The 24,130-nt window shown below is 41.2% G+C and overlaps 1 protein-coding gene across 2 annotated transcripts in view; it reads right to left on the bottom strand.

Moving 5' to 3' along the window:
* The window catches only part of atxn1a (ataxin 1a), a 118,991-nt gene that overhangs the window by 25,259 nt on the left and 69,602 nt on the right, over positions 1-24,130 (bottom strand). For both annotated transcript variants that reach the window (XM_034705696.1, XM_034705697.1), the window contains exon 3: positions 15,664-15,779. The gene's annotated coding sequence lies outside the window, so the exon portion shown is untranslated. The remainder of the gene's footprint in view (positions 1-15,663; positions 15,780-24,130) is intronic.

The raw sequence follows: 24,130 nt of genomic DNA, 5'->3' as shown, positions 1-24,130 counted from the left end.
ATAATGATGTTGGCTGTGCAAAATACTTGATTCTGATTGGCCAGTGAAAACCTGATATTGCACGTAACACCAAAGTAATTTGAGAAAAGGAGTCCAGCAGATTGACCTCTGCCTGCTGACACTGTGGCAAAATCATTCATTTTATCCAAGACTAGTCTAGAGAACCGGGACAGTAACCAGGCACAGCCAACGGCCAACACCACCAGAGCTGATGAGTGAGCTGATCAGGCAAGATGCTGATTGCTACAAAGTGGCTTGAACCACAAGAGGTAGTGGTAGTAGCAATAATATTAAAGCATGTGCCTCATTCATGTTTAAAGGAGTGTCAACTGCAGAGCTCCAAGAAGGAGAGCTGAATGAGGACAGAAATGTCATGACATAAATAATCCTGTAGAAGTCCTGTTCATCTGGTCTAACATTATCTCAAATGGATATGTTCAGTTTAATGTGAATTACAACAAAACATGGGTTCACGTTTTTATTTGTTTGTGTTTTGACTGTTCGGTTTAATTCATTATTTTTAAACAGATGGAATAATTTCTATTAGTTTGTTTATGTCTTTAGTTGGTAGTTGGGTAACAGGTGGGATAATGTATGGGAACCTGTTCACCCCAGTTGAGATTCTAATTTGCATAACCACCTGCTCACTACACATTACCTTTATGTAATGCAGCCTTATTATTTAAACGCCTCTGAATTTCAAACAAAGGTTGTCAGTTCCTGACAAAGCATATTGTTTTTTTTAATTGGATATTCTGACTGACTTTTACATAAGAAGTTAGTTTCTACACATTTCTAGGACACAGAAGCAGACTGTTGTGTGCTCTGAAGGTGAACAAGCCCGCTGTAATGGACACAGGCAGGCAGACTGGCACTAATTGGCATGAATGGGCACGGCAGCGGGCATTGTGTGGCTGAAGGAGAGGTGGGCGACTGCTCAGCATGTGTCCTTGTCTATGAATAATGTGTTCCACCTTTTTAGAGGCAAAAAGGACAAAAATGTCAGACACGCAGCAGCACTGGTCGAGCATGCAGACTCATACAGATCATCACTGCTCTGCTCTGCACAAAAAAACACATCCAACACTCCTGAGAATCAACAGGACACACATGCAGAACACAGTGGAGGAACCATCCAAAGGAAACAGCTCCCAGGGCCAGGCAAACACAACACAATCACAACACACTCCACAGGTGTCTGCATGCCACGCTAAAGTGTGTCTACTTGAAGCAGTGTGGCAAACACAACAATATATGCGAAGGAAAAAATACACAAAGAAATGTCTCTCAACACAATCAAATGCATATAATCATGTTGAATAGCCATGCTGATTACGGTCAAGCTCTCACCAGGGAAAATGGCTGCAGTCAACTGGGCAATCTATAAAGAGTGAAGCGTGTATTGTGTGAGCTGCTTACACAGAAAAATGATTCATGTTGCAGCAGAACAGCACAATTTCACAGAAAAATTAAAACCCGAATGGCCTCGTGATTTTTTCTTCTTTATGAATAACTAAAGTACAGACAATGACCCTTCACTACAAACTTTTCATGTTGCCAGATGGCAAACTGTGTGTACATCTAAAGACTCCAGCAAGGCAAGAGAATCAGAAGAAAAACATGACGCAATACATGAATGCACACATAACACGATACCTTTACTTTCCTACATGCTGTAGATTTAATTGTATTTCTTGTAGTCTAAGATTCAGTGACTATCAACAATACTGTCCTTATCATACTCAAACTTTCGATATTATATAAGGCTGGACAGATGATGAATGTGTGTGTGTCATACACTGTGAGTGAGTGCTGATGTTTTTCTTTTCAAACACAAGAGAAGAGCACAAGACATGAGTAAGAGATTTGCTTGAGTAAATGTGCTTCGCGGGGTTAAAATAAACAGTATAAATATTTGAGATTGAAATGTCTCTTAAAAACAACTACTTGGAACACATAATACGAGAAAACGTGTTGACGTTGCCGAGAGAAGTCAAATAAACATAAAAAAGTTTTGGATTTTTTAAAATCTTTTCTAGTCCATGCAGTTTCTTTTTGAATATCCCCCCTGATACACAACTAGCAGCGCCATATACAAGTAATGACCCAACACTGACTTTAAAACTGTCTGAACTGGTTTGGCTCAAATTCATATCAACTCTACTTCACATTTTTTACACCTCTATTACAGACTTCTGTTATGAGCTGCATGAGCCAGAATTTGCTCTTTGTTCCTCATTTTGCAGTTTCTCCTTTCTTGTTAAAGCACTTATAGACTGGACTATATAGACTATATAGACTGGTTTGCTTTCAACATCTTCAAAAATATGTGCACAGCTTTTTGGCAAAGGAGGCAGCTTTTTACTCCATTCATTCAGAGCTTTCAACACTAAAGTTAAAGAGTTACCAGCATTGGGTGCTGATGGTAAAGTTGCACACAATGAAAATAATAGCAGCATTTCTCCACACTTTTTTGAAATGTGGTGTGAACTTTTCAAAGTCACAGCTTTATCACATTTAGAGTAATATCTGAGAGCTTTGTCATTTTGATGATTCATTTTAACAAAAATGTGTTCAAGAAAATGATAAATCTCAATGTTAAATGTGGAATCTAAATGTTAAATCTTACTGTTAAATTTTAAATGTAGTGTAAAAAACTGTACAAGTGGCACCCCATACCAACATCCACATGTCTGGTTGTTGCATGGTTGGTTGTCAGAGTTCATAAGCTCATGATGAACTCAAGTTCATCCAACTCAATACCAACAGGCGCTTAATCATTCCAGAGCAACTGGTGTTATGGTCTAAAGAGTGACCCTGTTAACTGGTGACTTCCAGCTGAATGTGTTAGTGGTTTTCATAGTTGAAACCATAGACTGTATAAAATATGAACGTAGTATCCGTGACGTCACTCATCTGTTTCTGAAGCGCTGTTTTGAGGCCAGTCGGCGGCGGCAGCCATATTGCTGCTGCCGAGCGATTGTGACGTAAAGAGGCGGGCTTTGAGCCTCCTCGCCAACAGCTACAGTGTTCCTGTCTGTCAATCGGGTCAGCTGTGCCTCTCATTGGAAGACTCGTAATCTAAATATCTTCGGAATTGCCAAGTTAGAAAAAAATTCACCCCCCCCCCGTACAGTGTGTGCCGATCGAGAAATGAGCTATCCAGACTACACTCGTCTTTTGTACCAGGCTGTGAACATGTTTATTTCTGTTGTAAAGATCAGTTTTTTTGAATTGGTGTGTATGTGGTTTCCGGTACTTCCAGAGCCAGCCTCAAGCGGATCCTCAATGAACTGCAGTTTTTAGCACTTCTGCATTGGACTCATATTTTTAGACCGGAGGTTGCTGCATGGCTTCAACAGCTATTGAAACAGAAAGAATCCTTGAGAATGCTTCGTTAAGTTTTGACTTGAATGTCAAATACTCTTAGATTTGAAACTTAACTGGTAACCAATAAACCATGTAGTTGATGAAAGAGTTGGTCTAAGCCCTGAGTATGACTACAACATTGGGCAAGACAACAGGGGGTTAATAAGGAGAGGCAAGTTGTAAGTGAAGGTTTGAATTATAGTTAACAAAACTATAAATCATGTTCAGGTTACAACAAGATAATCTTTAAAATGACTGTTGAACCTTCTTTTCTGGCTTGTTGCTTATGAGCCAGGTCTCATGGAGCACCTGTCTCTGTCTCAGGGAGGAGTTCTGGTTAGGAAACAAAACTCAGAGTGTATCTAGCTATTTGAAAAAATGTGTGCATCTAGCTGCTGAATGCTTGGCCAGCTGCTAAACTCTTCTATCCACTCACTACTATCACAGGGATCTGAAAGTCAGTTAATTCACAATCTTTGGTGTTAATCCCCTTGTATAGATTGACAAACTATTGTACTCCACTAAACTTCTGTTGCACTAGCACCCTTAAGTAGGTCATAGCTGTTTACAAACTGTAAAGGGGTCTACAGGCTACTGTTAAAACATTTAAGCAACACTCACATTGTCAATGCTTTATTCGAAGTAGAGCATAATCAATGTGTCAAGAGAGAATTCAAAGGCAAAGACTAAAAGAGACCAGACAGACTGACTCAAAATGCTTTGTATGGCTTGTCTCCTTTTTCCAACTAAAGCCTCTCTCATTCTTTCAGCATCATTATTTGTAGCTGTTTTCATGCACACGCACATTTTGTATGCACTAAAATGGATGAAAGGAAATTCCATCTCGGTGACATTCACTGGGTGGGCCTTTTTTAAACTAAGGAATGGCTGAGTGCTTTATGTGTGTTTGTCTTACTGAAAAAATACTTCCTTGTGTGCAGAATTCTTCTGCATGCATGCAGCTGTCTCATGGATTGAGAATAACATGGTTTATAAGGCACACAAACTCACAGTCAAACACACGTCACAACACTAAACCTGTCGACCCTCACCCAATTTCAACATCAAACCCAATTTTGGCTCAGACAACCACTGCAACTGTGCATGTTTTAGTTTGACAGCAGTTATGTAAGGAGTCGCACTCCATGGTAGAACAAGGAGGGAAGAAAATGCGAGGATGCGAGAAGAGAGGGGGGTGAAAACAGGTGAGAAGAGAGGAAGGGAGGTGGAAGGGAGAGAAAAGAATAAAATGATAGGAACATTTAAGAGGAGCAAGAAGAAGATGGAGGAAGACTGTTATGTCACCTTGTAGTGGAACTGCAGGGAGAAGGACAAAAAAAGAAGAGATTGAAAAAAGAGAGAGTAGAAAAAGAGAGCTAAGGGGACAATGAAATGAGACTTAAGAGATCTATTAGCTGATAGAAGTCATGCATATAACCTCCCTCTCCTAAGGCAATTGATTCAAGGATATTGTGCAGAGTTCTGTGGGTGTGTGTGAGAGAGAGTCTGTGTGAGTGTGAGTGAGTGACAGGGAAACTCTGGCTTTGGGCCTCAGGGCATAATGTAGTACTACTAGAAATCTCTCTTTTGAGGCTGCACTTAGTCTTTCTCCGCTCGCTGTGTGTTTGAGTGAGACATTCGAGTGTGTGTGTTTGTGTGTGTGCAGACTTAAAAAAGTGTGTGTTTGAGAGAAATCAGCAGGGAGAACGTGGAAACAAAACAGGAGAAAAACAGCATTGCTGACTAATGCAGTAAATGTAAGCTCTGGTCATGGTTCCTGTTAAATGTATCTGTTAGCATGTTGCATTTACAGGGTACTCTTCAGAGGATAAATCTGAGACGACACAGCGTCCCCCTGAGTGACAAAAATCCAGTTTGTATGTCTGCCTGTGTGTGAGTGTTTTGAGAGGACAGCATAAAGGAATGCCTCGGTTCAAGACTTGCCAAGAGCACTTTTCCCATACGCCGGGGAGCCAAGACTTCCCCAGCCGGCCAAGAATAGCACCGACTCTCTCTCTTTCACTCTCACCCACACAGACGCACTCACATACACACAGGCACTAACACTCTTTACTCTTTGCATTCGACGAGAAAGAGGGTGATGGTGTGAAGGATGCAAGTACATCGCACACTTCAATCAGCTCAGTTAAAGAGACAGAAGGAGTTATGAGGAAGGAGGAGGAGGCTGGGTTATATTTAACAATATGGACCTTGTACAACATGCTTTGGCAACACTGAATGGTCTCGTCAATGAAGCACATTCGAATTTGAGAGGACAGAAAGAAAATTTGGATCTCATTTTATGGTCAAATATGTGTTTTGGCAACCTGATTTTGTTCACAATGTCAAGCTGATAAAGCTCTACTGAACTGAACTAAAATAACCTGTGAGACAGGGAGAAGGAGAAAAAGAGAGGGAAGAGACATGGCAAATGAGAGAGGAGACATGGAGAGAAAAAGAGAGAGAGAGAGAGAGAGAGAGAGAGAGAGAGAGAGAGAGAGAGAGAGAGAGAGAGAGAGAGAGAGAGAGAGAGAGGGAGGGAGGGAGGGAGGGAGGGAGGGAGGGAGGGAGGGAGAAGAAGACAGACAGAGAAAGAGCAGCCTACAACATACTGACAGGGATTCCAGCAGGGAAACTGCAGCCCTCTCCAAACTGTCTGCTCCCTGTGGGGTAAATGAGAGTGCTCGCTCTGTGTAGATGTGAGTGTATTTGTGTGTGTGTATGTGTGTTTGTGTGTGTGTGTGTGTGCGCGTGTCTGAACAACCATTTCTGTTTAGGGCAAGGACCAGAGTGCTCTCCTACTCCCAATGCACGGTGACAGAACAACAGGGTGCAACAGGCTTTCTATCCAAAGAAGCGTAAGCCAATGGAGAAAAACCTTTCACCTCTCTTTTTGCAAACTTCATATCTCTCTGCTAAGCCCCTCCCACCAAATCATGTCACAACCATGCATGCCAACAGTTGTCACTGCAAACTGTCAGTTACAGTCAGCTGGTTATGTTGGGCTCAGGGGGCAGAAACACTGACAGGCAATCAAGTATACATCCAGAAAAAAGTTAAAAAAGCAGCAACTGGTATGAGGACGTGAGGAGAGAGAGCGAGTCAGAGTCAGAGAGAGAGGGAGAGCTGCAAGTCACGAAGGAGCCTGATGATGCAAGAAGCTGGGTGCAGAGTTGCTGTGGTTGGGTGGTTATGTGCAAGCCAACCCTGAGTAGTTGTGTGAGTCGGACTGGGTCTTCTTTTTCACAATAAATACAGCTCAATGACACAGACAAATCACACATCATAGGTACAGTTTCAATTTAAAGCTCCTCTGAGTAACTTTCATTGTGCATTGATTTTTGCGCCCACAGTGGACTAAACTGTAACTTATATATCTTTGCTGATTGTGTCTTATGTTGTATCCCTCACGTTGCATATTTACTGTGAAAAATGAAAAAAATGAAAATGGCTGTTTCTGCGATGTGATGTTATCACTTTGTCTGACACCTACCCTGTATCAGCAATTTCAGGCATTCAACATTATTCTAAAGGTAATAAGCTTTCTTGTTGATGGTCTCTCGTTTGCTTTTGTAGTTCATAAACAGGCATCAGCATTAATAGGTCTGTTTCATAACTAGCATTGCCAATTACAGTCCCCAGTGCAGGACCTTCAAGTAAGCAGGTTAGCCTCAAAAGCGGGATAACACCTTTGATTTTCAACTGTCCCAGCTGCTCATGAGTTTCATTTCAACTGGTTTTTATCTCATTATTTTCACATACCCTTTTTATTTCTGTTGTAAACGTACATATCTATGTAGGCCTATAAAGAATCAACTCATTTCAGAAGGACTTTAACGGGACATTTAATTAGACCAGATTACAACTAACATGCTCAGTATGTTTTACTCAACTTGGTTATTAAAGGTGTAAGATGTCAATAAAAAAAAAAGAATTTAACTATTGTTTACTTTGACAAATTAGATTGCATCACTCAGTCAACAAAGTAGTCACATTCTTAGCAGTGTGACCCTCTACATTTCACTCTCTCTGACCAATCAGAACTGCCCTGTATAACTTTTTAATGTCTGCTCTGTTGATGTCTGAACTGAGCAATAATGAAATGTTTTAATTAGTTTGTGATGCATATTATTGGCTCATAGTTGGACAGATTAGTGCCGTCTTGGGACTAAACCTGCCAATTAGCATCCTGACACTCTAGTAAATTCAGACTTTAATCTCCCTCTCTGCGTGCCAACTCCTGGCGAAGGTCTGTTAGTGTTTGTTATTAAAGTCACCCATGTCTATTGTTTATTGCTCACAAAGGCAGTAAACAGGCACGCACAGTATCCCTAAGGGGAAAAGGCAAGTGGAAAATAATGCTCATCTCCAAACACGCAAGGCAATCTGGGAGAGAACTTGAAAAACTTTACTTAAATGTTTTTCACATTGATTTTTTTCTGACTCTAGAAAAAAGCCTAATAGTGACCAATGAGATTATTCATCAACTGAAAGTCCGTAGTTAAAATCTTTGACCTCAAGCATTTACAATGCTAAAATGTCTGTGAGAGAGACAATCGCCAGCTGCTCTAAAAGTGCTATTCAAGAACTGACCCTGGGAACTTAAATCTTCTGTTTAAAAGGGAGAAAGAGAAAAGAGAATATCTTCTTTGAGAATCAATATCCTCTCGAAAAAAAGTGCCCACATTAGTGCTGCAAAGAACTGAGAAAAAAAATCAGAGCAATTGCTGCTGGGAGTGTGCTGGTTATTTAAACAATGGCCGAGATTCTTCAATGAACATGCATACAAATTAGATCCATAAATAAGGAATAAATACAAACAAAGCAAAATACAAATCCTTTCCCCATCCACAGGCCTGATTATAAGGTGTTTTCACACTCTGAGCACTGCCAACAAGGCCTCCATTCTTGCAAAAAAAACCCTTACAAACCTGTTACTGAAGGTGTTATGCGTTAAAATGTATTACGGCTCATCAAACAGCTCAATCCTGTAAACAAACAAGCTGTCACTATGGCACACCAGCCTTGGGACTTAACCAAAAAGTCTCTCTCAAAAGCAGGAAGCAAACTTAGCTAGCGAAAGCACTGTCAATACTGCTTTCTTTTGACAATCTCTGGTATTTTACAGGTTCCCGATTAATAAGCAACTGAACATTATTGATAGTGACAATCTGTAGGTTTTTTGGGGTATATTTCTAGGGGAAATAAAAAGCTTGATGACAAATTGGCTAGAGTAAGACAACAGCTAATGCTACTATTATGCCACTTCCTAGCTAACATTACATTTGCTAAGAATTTAAATCTTTCTCTCGTATCACACTACGCTACCAAACATTTCTCAAGTTTGACAAACTCTTTTTAAAGCTTATGATAATGTTAACTAGTTAGTGGATGAATGCTAATGTTAGCTCTTGTCTGGCCTATCTAAATGATTGATTAGTTGATTTTACTTGAATAGATTTCCCTCCAGATCTCAGCTGTTGACTTTCTTGTCTGTTGTCACTCTAAAAGTAATGAAATGAGGATTATGCTACACTTGTAAAAAGAATTACAACTGCATTTTGGCTTCCAACCTTTAGCATGACATCAGCAAAATATATGCCTTTCTATCTTAAATGAAGCCTTTGAAATAGTTGATAAATGTGTTAGTCAGGGACCATAGGGTTTGGCGAACCCTTTAGATTTCATCACAACAGCCAGCAAATACTAGCTTTACATCTACACTGTGCTGTGTCTCAAAGCAGCAGTGAGTAAAACCTTGGTTAGTGTATTGGATGAGCTACCATTTCACTCTCATTTGAATCAAATGCACTTTATTAATCATGCAACTGTGCTGTGACACAGTTACACAGGGTAACAGGTTCATCAGTACGAGGCCCTTGTCTATGGAGAAAACACAATGCTAGAAAGTCCTTGATGTCAGAAGTACTAACATCAAATGTAATATGACAGTGTGACTAGCAGCTTTAACAGGGTTCCCACTCTTTTCCAGAGATCATTTTCGAGGACATTTTCATTGATGATCAAGCTGGTATGACCGTCTAAATTTAGTTCCTAATTTAGTTCCTAAATAGTCTAATATGTTCCTCTCAGTGGAAGTCTACATTGAAAGACATGTAGTCTATGGCTATCAATGAAATCATCTCTTACATACTTGAAAATTATGGCAAATTGATAATAGAATAATGCAACCACAGATGTACAGCACTTCACTTTATTAGTGCAACCAAGTAACAATGATGGGCAACATCTCAGCTTTCTCTTTTCACAAAAAATATAAAATGAACTAAGAAAAAACAAAAGAGCCAGCAAAGGAATCCGGAAGCTGTCTTGCTGAAATAATTAAATAATAATAATAATGATCAGAGGATCAGTGCATTAATGACCTAAATAGAACTGAATGACAAAAATGGTCACAAATGTTTCTCAACTAAACTCAGACTCAAAATATACCTGCTTAATCATGATATTCATCCTGCTAAGTGGTCGATATAAAACAAAGCAAATGTCACGTTGTTTTAATTTAAGTTACCGTAGACTCTGAAAAAATCGCACCGGTGTAAAGAGGCACTCTGTATTTGAAGATCTCTCAGAGATTAAAAAAAATGTAAACCGTCTTCCTGCATGGCGATGTCTATTATGATCAGCGATGTCTACAACATGGAGTTTCTGTGCAGCTGTGTCGCTCTTTTTGTTCCCTTTGTTTTCACTATCAGAGCGCCAATGAGAGCCGATGCTTTATAGTGAATCAGAAGAGCCGGCTCGCATCGGGAGAGAGCCGGCTCCCAGTTTTTTCCTTTCGCTGCTTAGCTCTCACAGTGCTCAGCCCCAGCTCTGCTCAAGGCAGAACTTTGTTTTGATTGGTCAGCATGGCGGCCAATCACATGTGAGGATATAGGATACAGTTGATGGAGGGGAGGCTGTGTATTGTGGCTTCATCTGTTCCTTCAGAGAGTCTTCTTGAAGACCGGGCAAATACTCACTGAGAGGAGAAATCGGATCAGCCCATCCAAGCTGAGGCATCAGATTTTTCTCAATACCAACCTGAGGACATTAATAATGTTTGCTCGAGTTTGGTTCTGGTTCTGTTTGCTTGAGTTTGGTTCTGGTTCTGTTTGATTGAGTTTGGTTCTGGTTCTGTTTGATTGAGTTTGGTTCGGGTTCTGTTTGCTTGAGTTTGGTTCTGGTTCTGTTTGCTTGAGTTTGATTCTGGTTCTGTTTGCTTAAATTCGGTTCTTGTTTGGTTCGGTTCGGTTCGGTTCTGGTTCGGTTCTGGTTCAGTTCTGGTACGTTCTGGCTCGGGTCTGGTTGGGTTTGGTTCGGTTCTTGTTCGGGTTCGGTTCGGTTCTGGTTCGGTTGTGGCACGGTTCTGGTTGTGTTCGGTTCTGGTTTGGTTCTGGTTCAGTTCTGGTACGTTCAGGCTCGGGTCTGGTTCGGTTCTGGATCGGTTCTGGTTGTGTTCGGTTCGGTTCTGGTTCGGTTCTGGCACGGTTCTGGTTCAGTACGGTTCTGTTCTGCTTCGGTTCTGATTCAGTTCTGATGCGTTCTGGCTCGGGTCTGGTTCGGTTCTGGATCGGTTCTGGTTGGGTTTGGTTCGTTTCTGGTTGGGTTTGGTTCGTTTCTGGTTCGGTTCTGGCACGGTTCTGGTTCAGTTCGGTTCGGTTGTGGTTCGGTTCTGATTCAGTTCTGATGCGTTCTGGCTCGGGTCTGGTTCGGTTCTGGTTCGGTTCTGGTTCGGTTCTAGTTCGGTTCTGATTCAGTTCTGGTTCGGGTCTGGTTCGGGTCTGGTTCGGGTCTGGTTCGGGTCTGGTTCTGTTTACTTGAGTTTGGTTCGGGTCTGGTTCTGTTTGCTTGAGTTTGATTCTGGTTCTGGTTCGGTTCTGGTACGTTCTGGCTCAGGTCTGGTTCAGTTCTGGTTGGGTTTGGTTCGGGTCTGGTTCGGTTGTGGCATGGTTCTGGTTCGGATCGGTTCTGGTATGGCTCTAGTTCAGTTCTGGTACATTCTGGTTCTGATCTGGGTCGGTTCTGGTTCGGTTCTGGTTGGGTTTGGTTCGGCTCTGGTTCGGTTCTGGCACGATTCTGGTTCTGTTCGGTTCGGTTCTGGTTCGGTTCTGATTCAGTTCTGGTGCATTCTGGTGCGTTCTGGCTCGGGTCTGGTTGGGTTTGGTTCTGGTTATGTTTGCTTGAGTTTGGTTCTGGTTCTGTTTGCTTAAATTTAGTTCTGGTTCTAACCCTAACCCTAATCCAAACCCTAACCCTAACCCTAATCATAACCCTAACCCTAATCATAACCCTAATCATAACCCTAACCCTAACTCTAACCCTAATCATAACCCTAACCCTAACCCTAATCGTAACCCTAACCCTAACCCTAATCATAACCCTAATCATAACCCTAACCCTAATCATAACCCTAATCATAACCCTAACCCTAACCCTAATCGTAACCCTAACCCTAACCCTAATCATAACCCTAATCATAACCCTAACCCTAACCCTAATCGTAACCCTAACCCTAATCATAACCCTAATCATAACCCTAACCCTAACCCTAACCCTAACCCTAACCCTAACCCTAATCATAACCCTAATCATAACCCTAACCCTAACCCTAACCCTAATCATAACCCTAACCCTAACCCTAATCATAACCCTAACCCTAACCCTAACCCTAACCCTAATCATAACCCTAACCCTAACCCTAATCATAACCCTAACCCTAACCCTAACCCTAATCATAACCCTAACCCTAACCCTAACCCTAACCCTAACCCTAACCCTAACCCTAATCATAACCCTAACCCTAACCCTAACCCTAATCATAACCCTAACCCTAACCCTAACCCTAATCATAACCCTAACCCTAATCATAACCCTAACCCTAATCATAACCCTAACCCTAACCCTAACCCTAACCCTAACCCTAACCCTAATCATAACCCTAATCATAACCCTAACCCTAACCCTAACCCTAATCATAACCCTAACCCTAATCATAACCCTAACCCTAACCCTAATCATAACCCTAACCCTAATCATAACCCTAACCCTAACCCTAACCCTAACCCTAATCATAACCCTAACCCTAACCCTAATCCTAACCCTAACCCTAACCCTAATCATAACCCTAACCCTAACCCTAACCCTAACCCTAATTATAACCCTAACCCTAACCCTAATCATAACCCTAACCCTAATCATAACCCTAACCCTAACCCTAATCATAACCCTAACCCTAATCATAACCCTAACCCTAACCCTAATCATAACCTAACCCTAACCCTAATCATAACCCTAACCCTAATCATAGCCCTAACCCTAACCCTAACCCTAATCATAACCCTAACCCTAATCATAACCCTAACCCTAACCCTAATCATAACCCTAACCCTAACCCTAACCCTAATCATAACCCTAACCCTAATCATAACCCTAACCCTAACCCTAACCCTAATCATAACCCTAACCCTAACCCTAATCATAACCCTAACCCTAATCATAACCCTAACCCTAACCCTAACCCTAATCATAACCCTAACCCTAACCCTGACCCTAATCATAACCCTAACCCTAATCATAACCCTAACCCTAACCCTAATCAAAACCCTCACCCTAACCCTTATCATAACCCTAACCCTAATCATAACCCTCACCCTAACCCTAACTCCAATCCTAATCCTAACCCTAATCATAACCCTAACCCTAACCCTAATCATAACCCTAACCCTAACCCTAACCCTAAAACCAACCCTAACCCTAACCCTAATCATAACCCTAACCCTAACCCTAATCATAACCCTAACCCTAACCCTAACCCTAACCCTTATCATAACCCTAACCCTAATCATAACCCTCACCCTAACCCTAACTCCAATCCTAATCCTAACCCTAATCATAACCCTAACCCTAACCCTAATCATATCCCTAACCCTAACCCTAATCATAACCCTAATCCTAATCATAACCCTCACAATAACCCTAATCATAACCCTAACCCTAATCATAACCCTAACCCTAACCCTAACCCTAACCCTAAAACCAACCCTAACCCTAACCCTAACCCTAACCCTAAAACCAACCCTAACCCTAACCCTAATCATAACCCTAACCCTAACCCTAATCATAACCCTAACCCTAACCCTAACCCTAACCCTTATCATAACCCTAACCCTAATCATAACCCTCACCCTAACCCTAACTCCAATCCTAATCCTAACCCTAATCATAACCCTAACCCTAACCCTAATCATATCCCTAACCCTAATCATATCCCTAACCCTAATCATAACCCTAACCCTAACCCTAATCATAACCCTCACAATAACCCTAATCATAACCCTAACCCTAATCATAACCCTAACCCTAACCCTAACCCTAACCCTAAAACCAACCCTAACCCTAACCCTAATCATAACCCTAACCCTAACCCTAATCATAACCCTAACCCTAACCCTAACCCTTATCATAACCCTAACCCTAATCATAACCCTCACCCTAACCCTAACTCCAATCCTAATCCTAACCCTAATCATAACCCTAACCCTAACCCTAATCATATCCCTAACCCTAATCATAACCCTAACCCTAACCCTAATCAAAACCCTCACCCTAACCCTTATCATAACCCTAACCCTAATCATAACCCTCACCCTAACCCTAACTCCAATCCTAATCCTAACCCTAATCATAACCCTAACCCTAACCCTAATCATATCCCTAACCCTAACCCTAATCATAACCCTAACCCTAATCATAACCCTAACCCTAACCCTAACCCTAACCCTAAAACCAACCCTAACCCTAACCCTAATCATAACCCTAACCCTAACCCTAATCATAACCCTAACCCTAACCCTAACCCTAACCCTAACCCTTATCATAACCCTAACCCTAATCATAACCCTCACCCTAACCCTAACTCCAATCCTAATCCTAACCCTAATCATAACCCTAACCCTAACCCTAATCATATCCCTAACCCTAACCCTAATCATAACCCTAATCCTAATCATAACCCTCACAATAACCCTAATCATAACCCTAACCCTAATCCTAACCCTAACCCTAACCCTAACCCTAACCCTAAAACCAACCCTAACCCTAACCCTAATCATAACCCTAACCCTAACCCTAATCATAACCCTAACCCTAACCCTAACCCTAATCATAACCCTCACCCTAACCCTAACTCCAATCCTAACCCTAACCCTAACCCTAATCATAACCGTAACCCTCTTCTTTGGGAGCCAAGTCAAAAGAGCTTGCTCTCTGAAAAGAGCTGAACTTCCCATCACTAAAGCACATGCTTACTACCATTTGCTCTTTTAGTTGCCCTTGGAACTATTTGTATTGTAAAACGTATCAATGTAAATACTTCAGACCTGTACCATAGTGATTAACAGATAACACTTCAATTTGAATCAAGTAAATACCACTTGTATACTTTAAAACAGAGGGTCATTTCATTCCTTGTGGACTCAACATGACAGCATTTATACTTTTCAAGTAATTGATCTTAAACGCTTTCAGAAAATTAACAGTAGCAAGTCTCACATATCCCTTCGAGCCACCAAATGGTATCATAACAATGGTGCATGCTGTTTTGTAATGACACAGCACAATTTTATAATTTATTCGAAATGTATTCAAATTATTTCACGGACCCCCACACTATGGTTTGCGGACCCCAGGGGTCCCAGGACCCCCCATTTGAGAACAACTGAGCTAGAGTACGGTAATTGAGCTCTCAGCCTACAGAGACAGTTGTGAGGCACAGACCCCCAAGCTCTCTGCCCGGCTCCACTGGTCACACTATAACTTAAATATAAGACTCTTTGAATCAAAAGAGCACTCTACAAGGTTCATGTAACATAAAAATAGACAATATACCCCCGTTTTCTGTGAATGCATGATTATGAAGTGAAGGAGAAAAGATGTGAAAAAAGTTGCGCAGTGTCGCTGTCTTTTCCAGCACAGCGTGCACTCAACTTTCAATGAATGGGGATGTGTTTTGTTAATAGGGTCAGGTCAAACGCAGCCATGTTGGAATAATTTTCCAGGACTATATGTGATTTTCCAGGACATTTGACTTTTTCTCCCATTTTCCAGCTGTTTTCCAGTACTGGAAAACTGGTCAACTGTTTTCCAGGTTTTCCAGGACGCGTGGGAACCCTGTTTAAGTTGGAGGCAGTGAGCCACTGTACTCAAGCTTGTCAAGCACAATTCCACTTAATTACCAAAACAATCGTAATCACTTAATCCATTTTTTAGCGTGTGATAGCAGCAGAATCTCACCTCATTCAACACAGTTCCTCCAGACCCCCCTGGTTTGTCAGCAGGTGGTACAGCCCATGGAGAGGGTTCCAGACTTTCCCAGAATGCAGTGTGGTGACTCAGGGACTCAGCACTCCCTTGTGGAAGAATAACACGAAAAAGTGTAATCTTAATTAGACAACGAAAGTAGTCATATGAACATTACAACATGGCAGGACATGCACTGTGAGCATCAAAGGGAATGATTTTGGATCCAAAACTGAGCATGATCAAAAGGTTCATTTAGCACAGTAACATATGTAACTTTGATCCTTGAGCATAAACAACATTATGAGATTCTTAGATGTAGCTTCAAACGGATTTGCTGCTGCTGCTGCAAACAAGCAACATGCACAACAATTGTCTTTTTTGTCACAACAAAGGCACCATAGGGATAATTGATGATTGAACACGCTAGTCAGTTAGCTACTGACATGAAGATATAAAGAGTGAACCTAACACTGCTGAAATAATTAAAAAGCTTTGCTGGGAATTTGATACAAAGGCAGCAAAGGAAGCTGACATTTTATTAAAGGAATACAGGATATTGCACGCCACTTATATACCTATTAATGTCACAGATTTTGAACATGAAATGAAATATGTAACAGCTCTGGTACTCAAGGACACGTCTCAAACATCAATTGAAATACCAGTGAGCACCCAGTGTATTTGAAGATATCTTTTAACCAATTTTAACATTTCTGCCTACTTCATCTGTTGCATTTTCTTGTTAAAAGCACATGAAAGCTTAATCCTGTTTAACATTTTCTCTTCATGCATCTTTTCATTATTTTTTGCCACTGTCTGCAAAATATTTTATTGCTTTCAAAAACTGCAATGCAAGATCGGGTCATCCTTCTAAGTAAGACCTGTTGTATTCATTGGGGGTACAAAAAAAAACACTGGTGCATCTTTAAAAACATTAATGTACAACCAGCTGACTTCAGCAGATACCCACACACATCGGCACGGAAGAGAGAGATAGACTGATTGTCGACAACTTGCTCACACACTCTGTGGGACTAATTAGGCAGGTTGTGGTGGAATGACGGGGATGATACAGGGATATGAGAGACCTGCTGTTAGCCAGCTGCAGTGTGTGCATGTGTGTGTGCACACCTGTGAGTGTTTATGGAGTGTGTGTGGGACGTCAAACATCCCACTGACCCACTTCTTATGGGTCTGAAGACAAGGAAAGAGGTGTGTAGGTGGTGCGTGTTTGGTGCGTTTTTGTGAGTGTGTCCCTGTCAAGCTTTATTACAGCCTAAAGAAGACTTAGACAGGAATTAGAGTGTGTGGTAGGATTTGAGAGAGTGTTACATTAGTAAGAGTAAAAAATATATATCATTCCATGAACACGTTTTATGGTTTGAAAGCTGTGGTGAATATGAGATATCATAACATGAGAGGGAAGCAGAGGCATTACAAGAAAAAAGAGCAGCAGTATGTCTGGTATTTGACATTGGATGTCGGCTGGCTTCAATAGTGAGCTTCAAAAAATGTAAGGCTTAAAATTAGCATGTTAGCATTAAGGTGGCTGCACACAATTAGCAGAAGGATTTTCTGTGCAGTTAAGATGTTTGTAATGTGTGTATGTACAAAAGAAAGCACACATTTGTGCTGAGGTCATGGATTAACAGAGATTAACTACCAAACAAATCCATCATGTGGTTTAAAAAAGGCAGAAGCGATGGAGGTAAGAGAAGACAAGATAGCAAAGACTGAGAATCACAAAGTTAAAGATGAAATAAAAAAGTAAGAGAGATCCAGAGGAGACAGGAAGGAAGACAGATGGAGAGAATAAAAAGGGAGGCTGAGGAAAAGCAGACAGAGACAGAGAGAAAGAGAGAGCAAGGCAGAGAGACAAAGAGAGAAGCAGATGGTGGCGGAGAAGAGGCAGATAGAAACTCACTGGGAGGATGACACTGGCACAGCCAGCCAGACACAGCAGGGAGTTTGGAAAGCTGAAAAATGTCAGTAGAAAAGGGATGAGGAGGAGAGAGAGAGACGGGAGGGAGGGAGGGCAGAGGAGGACTGAGAGTGAGAGTTTCATTGGTAAATGATACCAACTTTTAGGGGATGTCAGATTTAAATCTGCCACTTGTTAGTCCATTGCAAATAAGAGAGGAACAGAGATTAAGTGAAAGAAAGGAACACAAGGTGGTGCCAGGGGAGAGGGACCAGGATGGGTGAGGTGTTATGTAACCTGGAGACAGTAGTCCAGCTGCCCCTCTTTCCTTTTAGGACATAATGACAAGACAGACACCTATCAAGAAGACAAATCTGTAAAGATAACACTATTGAAATAGATCCTCAGGTTTATAATGCACAGCAGGAACAGGGAACATGATGTCACCTTAAACCCTGAGTGCTGATATACAGTAAATGTAGTGTAAATGCTCCTCAGGCTGATTAGAAGCTTATCTTTACAGCAAACACAAACACAACTCCTCAGTGTAAACTTCCTGCCTCACAAATGTACACACACTTGAGACTCTTTGTCTTAATCCATCATGTCCAATCCGGGCATCAGGCAGGCTAAATTAGTCCAGAATAATTTAGTGTAAACCACATTAAGTGAAGAGTTCATTGAATTGCACAGCACAGTGGAGCAGCCAGTACCTGTGATAAACTCAGTCTGTGTGCTGTTGAATTTCTTCTCTTAATTTCATCCACACTTCATTATGGTACATTGTTTTGTCTACGTTGACTTATAAGGAGGTCATTTTTAAGAAAACATTATTTGTGTATGATATACCTCATTATACAAAGAGCAGGGACCAAGAGATGTTTAGTGTATGTAGATGCATATATACATACATGGGGTTGCACAATTAGCTGTATATTGATCAAGATAACAAATTTCCCAAAATTAAAAAATACAATGACTGCGAAACTGAACGCATGCTCCAACCATAAAAAAAACTATGCTGTATTTCAAAATCAACTACTCTCTAAGCCAACAGTAACTTCTCCAAAGGACAATTGAGAGGTTTTGGCTTCACTTTTGGGAGGCTTTCACATCAAGAAGGTCTACCATGCAGTTGCAGTTTCAAGAAGAAGAGTAAACACAAAAAAAGAGTGGTCTCCATCATCGGTTATTTGATAGTATTTAAGGTTTAAGGTGAATCATGTTAAGCATGAAAAAAATGCATGAAACGTGTCTGTGCTGCATACCAACACTACTCACCACAAAAAAACACCACAAGATGCTGTATGATGACTTTGAAGGCCAAGATAAATAACGTTGCTTCTCCCCATCCATGTTCAATCAGCATCAAGTCAGACATCTGTAACAGCTACTCTGTGCAGCACATCACCTGATCCTCTCGTCCTCTAGAGACAGACCAATGCAATCACATTTCATTTGGTCGCCAAAATGTATGTCCCATAAATACTGCAGGTACTGAGGGCTTCAGGAAATTGGTGAACAAAGTGGTCAAAACATATGCCATCCCATCACTTAATTATTTATTTGGAGTGGCTTTACCTGGACTGTGTGTAAAATGAGGAGGAGAAATAGAGAAGAAGCTGTGAAGTACATATAGAAACCATCACTGACTGAAAGGAGCCATGACTATGCCTTTTGGAAAATGCAGCAAAATCTGCTCAAGAACCTGACTTTGAGTGATAGGTTAATGAAAAGTGTGTTTATGAGCTAATATGTTTCATACAATTGAAGTGAAAGTGGATATAAAGTACAAATAAAACTCTCCCTTAGAATTATAAATAATTATAGTTATTAAGGACCTTTACAACCAAGGGACTTTTATGTCCTTTACGGAGCTCTCTAAAAAATTCGACTTACCTAAATCTTACCTATTTCATTTCTTTCAAATGAGGCATTTTGTTCAAAATCAGAACCCCAAATTCCCCGGTCGTCCCCTGGAAACTCTAATGGACTCTCTACTGGCTCTCGATCCTGAACGAAAGCAGCTAATCTCGAGCATCTACAGCCTCATTAATGCTACCAGTAACAGCCCAGCGCCCTGCCCCAGGGACTCTTGGGAGCAGGAGCTGGGAACCACGCTTCCTGATGTTTATTAGTAACAAGTTTTACGTTTGGTTCACTCCTCCTCAATCTGTGCAAGGCACGGCCTCCTACAGTGTAAAGTTGTGCACAAAGCTCACTACACTAATTTGAGACTATCTCGGATTTACCCCAATGTAACTGACTCCTGTAATAGGTGCAAACAATCCCCAGCCGACCATTCTCATATGTTCTGGTTCTGTCCCAGGCTTGCCACATTCTGGTCCGAAATATTTCAAACGCTTAGCACAGCATATTCTATAACTATCACTCCTGATCCTCTGTTGGCCTTGTTTGGCGCCCCCCTGCAGCCTGTTACATCTAAAGGAGGAATGGAAGTCCTCTGTATCACATTGTACTGTTCCTTTGCTACCTCTGAAACTGCTTCCAATAAACAGTTATAAAAAAAAGAATTATAAATAATTATAACAAATAATCATGAACTTCTTATTGATCAAAATACCCCTGATTATCATTTCACCATGCGTTAAAACCAGGTGACTTTCTGTGTCATACCTGTACTGCTAAATGCTGCATCCTCTGTGCAAGAGACAGAATCAGAGTTATGTTCCTATGTTGTCCAGTTCATGAAAGAGTTCACACATTTGGTTGTTCATGTGTTTTTTCTATGTTATCTGGCTCAAAAGACAATGACAGTATCTGACAAGTGTCCTCTCTGTGTAAGTGTTTCACTTAACTATATGCTGGCACGATTCCTTTTTGAACATCTCTCCCCTTACTCTCTGTCACTTCATCTGTTTCTGAGTGTTTGCATTCTTCTCATTCTAGCTTTGCCAAGAGCAGCAAAAAAAAAAAAAAAAAAACACTGTCCTCCCACAACCACTATGGCTGTTGCCAAATTCTGTGCCTACTGTACAAGTACTGCAGTCTTTTTTTAAATTAGCTACAGACTGTGGAACCAAAAGTGCAGGGTGCGAAGGCAAACATCAGCAAAAAGAGTCATCCAACGATGCCTCTGAATGCTGCTTTAAATACAGACGTGAATGCCAAGCTTGGTGGATGAATGGGAGGTTAAAGGTTAAGCAGGGCTGAGAAATATGGGATCAACAAGTTTGACTACTTTTAAACTGAAGTGTTTGTCATTTGCCCCCTTCTTGTTTTTTTGCTTTTTCAAACTGATTTAAAGACTAATCTTTGGTAACATCTCTGAGACTTCACATTAAGTTTCCAGTAACTTTCTCAGACCAGTGGCCTGTTCTCTAGAACATTACTCATAACTGATCATAAATATGACAGAGCAGCAACACATGCACGCATGCACGCACACACACACACACACACACACACACACACACACACACACACACACACACACACACACACACACACATAGGCAGAATACTTCAAAGACTGACGTAGTGTCTCACAGCTGTTTGGTTGGTAGAAGCAGAAGAATGCAGTGAGTCTTTTGTGTGTGCACATGTGTGTGTGTGTGTGTAGACCGAGGAGTGACTAACCATTACTGTAATGCAAAGGGGAAATACCTTCCTTAACCACAACCCCATTTTTTACCCAGACTCCAACATATCTGCCATACCACAAGTGAGTAATCAGCCCTGTGAAGGTTCAAGGTGCTCAAAGCAGGGAGGAATGTTATCTTGGGAGCACACATGTCTGGAAAGACCAGTGTCCTGTACTTATCACCATCATTCATCTGCCATTCCACATCGTCTCGCTGTGTTACTGGAAGTGTGGACGTGGCAGATGTGAGAAGTTAGGAGCATGACAAAAATTCCTGTGACCGACCTCAACTATTTTTAGTTTCTATGTTTTTATGTGTTTCTTGGAAAGACACAAGAAAGTTCACAAAGCCAGGAAGCAAAACATTCATTGAAGACAAACATGATAGAAAAGGTCACCATTTCCAGGTTTAAAGTACTCGTCCTCTCTCCTTTTCTCCCTTCTCTGTCCAATCAAATACCATTTATAGCCATCCTCTGCTCCACAGCCCTCGGGCTACAGCTCTTACTCATGACAATCAGGGGTAATTGCAATCAAACTCCAGCGTAACAAGGAAACACAAGCTAGCTGAAAGCAATCTGCAGCTCACTGTTGTTTCATGTAGTTATATTGATGGAGGTCATACTTCTGATCCACTCTGTTAAATGACTACTAATTTAATTTAGGACATTTTCATACTGGATGTATAGAATTAGTTGCTGCTTGGTTACAGTATGGATAACAGTTGTAGCCCTGAGATTCTTGCTGGTGGAGCACAATCTGATCACAGTTATATCTGTGTAAGAGAATTGGAGATGGTGTGTGTGACATAATCTCTAGGTTGGTGGATGTCTGTTTTAAAGTCTTGATTTTGTCATTCTGGCTGTTACTGTTTTCCTCTTTGGGCGACAGCGTTCACCACAAATGATTGAGAGGTTGGGGCTACGGACAAACCCACTGCCAGGCTTCTATTGTACATCATACTCTGGTGTATTCTCAATTTTCTTCTGAACAGGACTATAATTTCTAAAATGAAGACTATGCTGCATGTTCACTGAGGCGGTAAACCCAGTAGAAACGGGGTCATTTCTCATATTCCTCTGTTAAATTAAACTCCTTTTTGCCACCTGCAAGAAGTCCCCCTGCAGGCTTCTACATTTGCATCAACTTTTAACATATGGGGGACTATATGCACCTCTTTTATGTAGTCTTTGATCGCAGCCTCCCAAAACCTTGATGAATACTAACATGCAAATAGAAAAGAGGTGAAAGGCTTGTGCAGACACTATAGAGCTTTCCTCAAACTTAGTACTGTTACTTAAGTAACAGTCAAAAAAATATAAAAACTAAAGACAAACAGGGGTTGTTTGCTGTCTAACAGAATATTAAAATTGGCCTACCTAATCTGAAGAAATTAAGACACTTTTATTGATAAAAAGGATTTAATCTTCCTTTCTGAGTTTGGAAAATAGGCACGGCAAGTGGGTGCACTGAACTATTCAAACCCCCTTTTTAATTTTTGATCACAAAGCAGAAAAAAACTTGGTTCTCAACTCAAAAACCCCCTATTTTACATCAATCAAATTAACTTTTGTTCACTTTAGCATCATGTTGTAGCCAAAGTGACCAAAGGACAAACTTTTGCAGGTATTACACAATGATCAATTACATTGCATAAATTACTTGTATGCCCTGTGATGGGTTGGTGACCTGTCCAGGGTGTACCCTGCCTTCCGCCCGAAGTCAGCTAGGAGAGGTACCAGCCCCCCGTGAGCCTGAACGAGATAAGTGGCCAAGATAATGGATAGATGGAAATTACTTGTAGTGCTTTAACATAAGCAGCATGTTGGAAAGTATTTCAACGGGCTTTAGTATTTACCCCTGGGTGGGATCACTCCTCTTGCTCCCTATTAATAACAAGACAAAGAGACACAACACTTAGTTGAAAAGTGCTCACATATGCAGAAAACCAAAAACTTTACAAAATCTTCTAGGGTGGGCTGCATGTGTGACACAAACACTCAATTTTCAATGTGAGGTTAAATGTGGGAATGCAGCAGGGGAATCCACCTCGAGCAAGTGGGCAGGGCTGATGAGTTTAATATCAGGCAACCTGTGCAGAGCCTGAACAGCAATCAACAGCAGGGTGAAAAAAATATCTGTGATTGCTGAAGGAGAATCATTTTCAAGATGTATGCATGTTGATCCATTTGCACATATCATTGATATGATTGTAAAAACTTTCACAAAAGCAAAGGCCTCTGTTTCTTCATCTGCCATGATTGTGTGAACATTACACTGTGGCTTTGCTTCATGATTGTCAGACAGGGAAGACTTCCCACTGAGTGGGACATGTTTAAACACACAACTTTGGGAACTTTCAAGGGCAGAGCTTGTTTCAGGAAATGTTCAGGAGTGCATGTGTAAAAAGAGGCTTTAAAGTTTAAATGTTTGCTCTTTGACTGAGGCCCTTGTGTCTGATTAGTTAGCATAGCCACTCTTGAGGCAGCTGTTGGTTGAAGTTTTCTTTCTCTTTGCTTCCACACATTCATGGCCTCAGTCAACAGCCATGAGCAAACCCTTTCTCTCTATTCATCACAGTGTCTCCAGTGTCTACTGTCATTTAATAAAGAAGGCAGGGTAAAGTGTCACATCCAAGCCACACTTTGTAAAGTTACACAACTTCACTTGTGGGTGGAGGACTCACTTGTGGGTGGAGGACACACACGCACGTATAAAAATACACGCACACACACAAACTTCGAGAGAAAGGACATGTATTCATTTGTCCCAAATGAAGACAATGGGGTACAACAAATCCAAGGCTGTGTGTATGTGTGTGTGTGTTAGCTTCTGAGTTAAGAGGGCATGCTGAGAGAATAGGAAGCGTGCTTTCAGTGCCAACCCTCTCCTTGGCAGTCAAACAAGGACACTCACAAATACACACACTTACAC

Source organism: Notolabrus celidotus, chromosome 16, assembly GCF_009762535.1.
Source record: "Notolabrus celidotus isolate fNotCel1 chromosome 16, fNotCel1.pri, whole genome shotgun sequence".
Taxonomy (NCBI): Eukaryota; Metazoa; Chordata; class Actinopteri; order Labriformes; family Labridae; genus Notolabrus; species Notolabrus celidotus.
Note: the sequence above shows the minus strand (reverse complement) of the source record. Positions and strands in the feature narration are given on the sequence as shown.